A 7,826-nucleotide genomic window follows, 5' to 3' on the forward strand; every position below is an offset into this window, starting at 1 on the left:
GAGACAGAGACAGACAGAGACAGAGACAGACAGACACACACACACACACACACACACACAGAGAGAGAGAGAGAGAGAGAGAGAGAGAGAGAGAAACAGAGAGACTGTGTCTGCTTCTCTAAGACCCACACAAGTCTGAAATTCCTCCGCCCTGCCCTACAGCCAAGGAAATTGTGCCTATAGAAGGAAAGGGTTTGGTGGACGCTGCAGAACAGAATGAGCATCCAATGAAGCAAGAAGCAAGCTGGGCACACTCAGGTTCCTAGTTCCTCAGTTTAGTACCCATGCTGCCCCAAAGGTAGGATGCTGGGTTCCAGGATCAGGCCAGCCAGGGCCCATGGAGGTCTGTTTTCCCTACAGAAGCTGAGGAGACAGGAGACTGGGAAACTGAGGCAGTATCTCCAGGAAATCCATCGTGGCTTTGCATCTTCCAGGAAATCCATCGTGGCTTTGCATCTTCCAACCCATCTGAAAAGTGGCTGCCCTACGCTAAAATCCCAGCCTGGCTCAGTGGGGACATCCAGTCCTCTTCTGACACAGTAGGCAGAACATGAAGTGACAGGCCTATATGACAAGAGCCTGCACTTTGCCCAAAATCTGAACTCTTTCATTCCTGGCTATCTGTACAGAAACTAGGCCTGTACTGTATATAGCTAGCTTGGCAGAGAAACATTTCATTTTTAAAATCCTGGAAGCATTGGGGTGGGGGTTAGAAGGACAGACAGAGACTATGAAGTCTAGCTAGCTCTTTTTAGCCTACAAGGGATGTTATTTTCTAGTGCATATGCTGTTTGAGTCAGAGTAAGGTTAGGGTCTCCACAGACTCAGTGTATACCACTGAAAATACCAAGCAAAAACACATGTAACACAGCTACTCTACAGAGCAGCATTGCACAGCAAGCCTGCCTCCAATATGCTCAGAGCGTTCGCACTCACCCACAGCTGGGCAGAATCAACCCACACAAGGCCCTTGTAATAAAGCGCTGGGCCACTCATGTCACATATTGGATACCTTCCCCTCCACCAAATGCTGGCAGCCCAGTTCCATGCAGTGCAGGTCATTTTCCACTGTGATCATGTAATTGGCTAATGGACTGTCACTTCCCAAATATCACCAGCCTGGATCTCATTTCACAGTCTGCCTCTGTTCCTCCAGGGCATGCGACTTTCATGCCATGGTAAAATTGAAAAATCCTAAGTGACCATCCTACCTTGGGGAACCATCTGTGTGGCTCTGTGTGTTTCATCCTCGCAGGTGTCTTGAGCCACAGTCATAGATACGGTGACTAGGTCTGGATCAGGGGCCTGAAGAAAAGACACTTTTCCCTCCTGAGCCCTGGCTATTCCCTGCTGTCACTCAGCCTTAGCAGTGGGGTCCCATGTCAGTATCTCTGCCCAATATTCTGTGACATCATGGGTCATGGACAGCGAGACCTGCCCAATAGCTAGGCAGAGTAGCACGTGGGTGCCAGCACTCCCATGTGCACCTGAATGCATCTGCACCAAGGCTGGTCTGCAGCGTGCAGTCAGCCAGGGTGCTTGGCTGGATCTTACTCTTGTCTGCCTTTGGCTTCATATATCCTCTCCTGACAGGCCTAGAGAGGCCAAAGCACACAGATGGCCATCTGGCTGGCACTCTCCACACAGCCCAGTGTAGTTCCCAGCCGCTCCTCTCCCACCTCTTCTGCTTCAGTGGCTCCATGGACTCTGCAAAGGAATGACAGCCAGCCAGAAAGGCATTGTGGGTGGGACATTGGGAAACATAGAGCAGGAAGCTGGTTACCTCATCCTTAATCAAGAATTTATTTAAGAAAACTCCTGTCCATGTGTCTCAGTGCTGAGGACTTCAGGACCCTGCCAAGAATGGAGGGCGGGATGTATCTCCTAGTGGGAGAATTCCATGCATAGGTCAACCTCCAGGGTTCGGCTCCAGGAGCCAGACAGGGACAAAGCTCGATCTATACATCTATAAATTCACTCATCCATGCACCCATAAATTCATGCATGCATCCATCTATCTGTCCATCCATCCAGCCCACAAACTTCATTGGCATTTATGGCATGCTAGAATGTATAAGGCCTAGCAAGGGCATTAAGATGGGTAAGAGTCATTGGCGTTGGTTGATACCAACTTACGTTTTCAGTTTCAAAACTGCCAGCTGGAGAGGATGGGGGCAGTTCCTTTGAGCATGCTGTAGTGACCCTATCCCCTATGGGGTTTCTGGGGAAGGTAAGAACTAGTACACAGATAGGCTGGAGGAGGGCTCCAGATCTGGTGCCTACTTCCTTTGTGCCTTGGTAGACTTGCTTAATTTAGTAAACACAATATATTGAGGATGAGTATGTCCTTTTTCAGTGTTGGGAATATACTTACACAAACAAAATAGATTGAAAGAGAAATAATGGAACAGGAAGGGTTAAATGGAGCGTAGACAAGGATAGCAAGGTCGAGGAAAGAGCTTGGTAAGGAACAAGAACAGTAAAAACTTTTGGAAAAAAATCCATATGGAAAACTACTACTGTAAAAGCATCCTAAAATATATACATATACATACAATGTACATATACAAAAGGAGTTTAAATGGAGTTACACTGTGCACGGGTGGGGGGGGGTGCAATAACTCTCTCAGATATTGTAATCTATCAAAAATAAAAGCCCAGTGCCAGGTATAGGGTACCTCTTTTTGAGTTGTTGGTCAGTGAGGTGTCATAGAACATCCAAATATCATAGGCTATTGCCACTGCTCTTGGTTACCCTCAAGAGCTTGACTGTTGCTTTATGACATCAAACACTTAAGTCAAAAGATATGAGGAAAGCAAAATGGTATTGACCTAGAAACTTCATCCCTATTGTGTAGCTTTCATAGTACTAGAAGATTCTATGCATTACAGAGAAGTATAATCAATAATATTAACCTAGCTGTGAGTTGTATGAGACACAATAATGACTGGTCTGGCAAGACTGGCCTCCTGGTACAATAGTGGCCTAAATGCTATGGAAGTCACCAACCACTCTCTGATTGGATTCAAATCCTACTCCACACGTCTGGTGTCCTAGTTTAGTTTCTGCTCCTGTGATAAAACAGTGGCCAAAAGCAACTTGGGAAAGAAAAGGTTTATTTGGCTCACAGGTTATAGTGCATCACTGAATAAAGTCAAGGAACCTGAGGGCAAGAACTGAAACAGAGACTACGAAAAAAAATGCTGCTTCTTAATGACTTGTGTACCCTGGCTTGCTCAGTTATCTTTCTTATATAATCCGGGCTATTCTGCCAAGGGATAGCACCGCCCATAGTAGGCTGGGCCCTCCCACACCTCTCATCAGTTAAGAAAATACCCCATAGACTTGTCTACAGGATAATATGATGGAGGCAGTTCTTTAACTGGGATTCTCTCTTCCCAGGTATGTCTAGGTTTACCAACTATGACCCCTGGTACCATTAACTGGGCAAAAACCCTGGCTACCTAGGTCATAGACCCTAAGGGAAAACCTAATGCTATTGTTCTGATAAATGGACATAGTAATAACAGACCCCTAAGCTATTATATTCATATCCATAGATTAGTATAATTCCCAATCTTCACAAGAGAGGTTGTTGGGTTTTTTGTTTTGTTTTGTTTTGTTTTTAGTAGAGAGCAATTAATACAGAGACCCATACTGGTTGATGTGCAACGAATAAGGGACAGTAGAGTGCTCATCTCTAAATGAGACGTCGTCTGTGTCGGACCCTTCACCCCAAGGCTCGGAGAACATCTCAGAAAAGGGGATGGAAAATGTTAAAAACCAGAAAGACTACATGTCCGCAGTAAAACAGTACGTGTTTGACGTGGCAGCACCATTGCACATATAAACTCCCAGCAGCCGGGACTGCATGCCTATGACCTACACAAGATCATTCCAGCCCGAATCCCAGCATCGATCAAAGACAGACTCATGAAGTCACACGCCTACCTGAAGTGCTTAGGCAGCTGAGGTTTCACTGACAGGAGGGGGAGTCTGTTTTCCTCAGAGATGAGGTTCCTGAGATGCTAACTGTGCCCTGGTAGACGTCCCTACACTCATGCACATACAGGCAGCACTAAGTGAACTCAGGGTGTTTAAAGAAAAAAAAAAAAAGGGAGCATATAAAGTTGAGAGGGAACAGGAAGGTAGGGTACACACAGGAAGGGAGGGAAGAATGGGGGTGTGACCAAACATAGGAGACAGATGTGCAAAATTCCCAATCAATAACAGCAAACACAAAGTCAAAAATGTCAACAAATACATAATCTTAAGAAACAAACAAACGAAAACATGGGGCTGGTGAGATGGCTCAGTAGTTAAGAGCCATTTGCTGCTCTTCCTGGGGGGGGGGGATCCTGAGTTCAGTTCCCAGCAACCACATGGTGACTCACAACCATCTACAATGGGATCTAATGCCCTCTTCTGTCATGGAGGCATACATGAAAATAGAGCACTCATTAAATAGATAGATAGATAGATAGATAGATAGATAGATAGATAGATAGATAGATAGATAGATAGATAGATTTTTAAAAACAAACTAAAAGTAATTGGTTCTTCCCTGAAATCAGAACCCCCCTGGGCTCCCGTGAGCCATGGCCTTCTTCAGCCCCAGACACATGAATGGCAGATCCTCTCTCAGCTACCCAAGGCCATGCAAGCCAGAAATAGAGGTGGGGCTGGAAATTGAGAACCTGCCTCTCATTGTGGGTGATGTCTGCTTCATGCTAATTCCCAGCCGACTGGGCAGCCATGAACCTCCAGTGTCTGTGAAGAAGAGCTATTGATCAAGGAGCCAGACCCACTTTCCTGGGAGCCCCAGCTCCTCCTTTCCTTATAGAATAGCTCAGTCTAGGCCAACCATTTCTTGCTATAGTGGTTTGAATAAAAATGTGTCCCACAGGTCCTTAGGGAGTGGCACTTTCGGAGGTGTAGCCTTGTTTGAGTAGGTGTGGCTTTGTTGGAGGAAGTCACCATCAGGAGGGCTTTGGGGTCTAAACTGCTTAAGCTAGGACTAGTGTAGTATTCCCTTCTTGCCATCTTCCAATATAGATTTAGAACTCTCAGCTCCTTCTCCAGCACCATGTCTGCCTGCATGCCACCATGCTTTCCACCAGGACAATAATGAACGAAACCTCTGGAACTGTAAGCCAGCCCCAATGAAATGGCTTTTGTCTTTATACGAGTTGCCATAGTCATGCTATCTCTTCACAGCTACAAAGCCCTAACTAAGACACTTGCCACTGCATGAAGAACCAGAAGAGAAAAGCCAAGCATCACCAGGGTCCCCTTTCACAGAGGTCTCCAATGCCTCGCCTGCTTTAGTTCTCTCCTTACTTCTATTGGAGCCTAGACAGGAGGACCTCAGTGAAGGAGGTGGGGGTGGGGCAGCAGCAGAAGAGCTGTGCACCCGTGTTGGTGCAAAAGCCTCTTTCCTTTCCCGTGCTCTCTAGTGGGAGTGGTTTCTTGGCATGCATAGTATAGCACGAGTGGAAGAGGGTTGTCCTCGGAATCCCCCAAAAGCTCTGTCCAAAATGGTCTCGGGAAAGGTAGGGGTCCAAAGGTTAGTGGTGTGTTCTCAGAAATGCAGCTAGCATGGTTTGTCACTGGTCACTTAGAGCATAGAGCATTTCATATACTAACCGTCTGATTAGCCACATGGAAGGACGGGGGATATCATGAAGCAGGAATCCACATTAACTAGAGGTACAGTGAGAGAGGCCCAGCTGAGGGAAATGAAAATACAGTCTTCCAACAGGAATTTCTCAAGCTGCCCGAGTGTGCCTCTCGAATCTCAGATACAAATATATTGACGAAAACAAACAATCAAAAATGGAAGAGCAGGCATCCTCCAGGGTCTGACGGAAATCGCAGCGAGGTCCCTGCCTGCTTTCGTTTGTTAAGAAGAAAATGTGGCTAACGATATACTTGAAGAAAAAAAATGTCCCCACAGTCCGGACGCCTGTCACCTATTGTTCCTCTGGAAAATGTCTCCTCTTTTAAGCATCTGTATGTCGGTGATTGTTAAGAGGAGGAAAGAGCTCAGGCGAATTTCCTTTATTTATTTATGTCCCTCTGGCTGAATTCTGATGAAGCATAGCATCTGGCTTCTTGGAAAGACGGCTGGGTGGAGAATTGAGGCCCCAGCTACTAACAGAGAGGGCACAGATTGGGTCTCAGAATACATTATGGTTCTGACTTTCCTGAAGTGGGTGCTGCAGAGACATCTCTCAGTGTCCCCTGGGGATGTTCTCCTCATGGTATTCAGGTCAGCCCCAACTCCCTGTCTCCCTTGGCCAGACTATTTGTAGAGCTGGGTATCAGGGCAGAGAAACTTGCTCTCTCTGGTGGTGACTGGGGGACACACTAATGTTAACTCAAAAAGGCAAGGTTGTAGACAGATCAATGTGGGTCTAGAAACCTCTCCTTTGACAGAAACTTCCAGAGAGCCCAAGGCCCAAGGTTAGTTAGCCTAGCACAGTCTCTCTCTCTCTCTCTCTCTCTCTCTCTCTCTCTCTCTCTCTCTCTCTCTCTGTGTGTGTGTGTGTGTGTGTGTGTAGTGGGTGTTGGTGCTGATCAGTACAACCTCAGACTTGTGCTGTCTTTTCATCCAAATGAAACCATAGGTGATTGGCAAGTGGAGGGTTCTGTGTCCAAAAAGGAGGTTCCATGATGGGAAATGAAGAAAAGAGACTTCTTTCTACACTCAGATGATGTCATTAACATCACAGTTGGCATGGTGACTTTTGGGGACAGGGCACAGTATAGAGGAGGGTGTGTCACTTACTTTACAGTCACTGAATGTGTGCCAGGGACTTGGGGCTGGCCAATCCTTGGTGTGCCTGAGGTCTCATCAGATGAGATGGACAACCAACATGTGCACAGAAGAGAAACATGCAGGATTTTCACACTGAGCCGGCAATAAAAACTACAACAGAAATGCTAGTAAGTGACCCTGGGGGATGTGGGCCAAGAACTGCATTAGGAAAGAACAGGGCAGGGACCGGTATGCAACACCTCTCTGGTTGTACAAATCCCAGGAACCAATATTCCAAGTGTTATGGGAAGGTGAGGAGAAGCCAAGGAGAAGCAGCTGGGCCTGGCTCAACTGCTGGTGCTCCATCCACTCTGGCTAGAACTGGTATGGAAAAGTCAAGGCTGTGCAGGGTGGGCACCATGGGTTGGTGTGTATTCCCTCTTCAAACACGGGTGACTAGCCCAGGCCTGGTTAGAAGGTATTAGGACATGTCTAATAGTGGCCAGAGGCTGTGAGGTGGGTAAAGAGGAGCAGAACAGAACAGAAGTGATAAAACATAGGCTGTGCATTGCGGAGAGCACCCGTCCTGCCCCTTTCCCACACCCCAGGAATTTGATGGCGCTGTGGAAGTCACCACAGCCCCGGAAGTACTGATGCAAGAGCAAGAAGTTCCAAGCAAATCCCCGTGAAGATGCCAATGCCATTCTTCACAGAGCTAGAAAAGGAAGCCCTAAAATTCACGTGGAAGTACAGTGAACTCCAAATAACCTAGCCAATGCCGAGCAGAGAGAACAAAGCTTATAGCATTACAGTATCTGATCTCAAACTATACTACGGAGCCCCAGTAACAAAACCAGCACGGGGTTAGCACAACACCAGACACACAGGCCAATGGAGCAGAACTAGGCCCTGGTTGGGGGAGTGTGTGCCAACGTGTACATTAGGGGAAAGGCAGCCTTTTTAACAAATGATGCTAGGGAAAGTTGGATATACACATGGAGAAACATGAAACTAGATCTCTCTCTCTCTCTCTCTCTCTCTCTCTCTCTCTCTCTCTCTCTCTCT

Source organism: Mus pahari, chromosome 8, assembly GCF_900095145.1.
Source record: "Mus pahari chromosome 8, PAHARI_EIJ_v1.1, whole genome shotgun sequence".
Classification (NCBI taxonomy): Eukaryota; Metazoa; Chordata; class Mammalia; order Rodentia; family Muridae; genus Mus; species Mus pahari.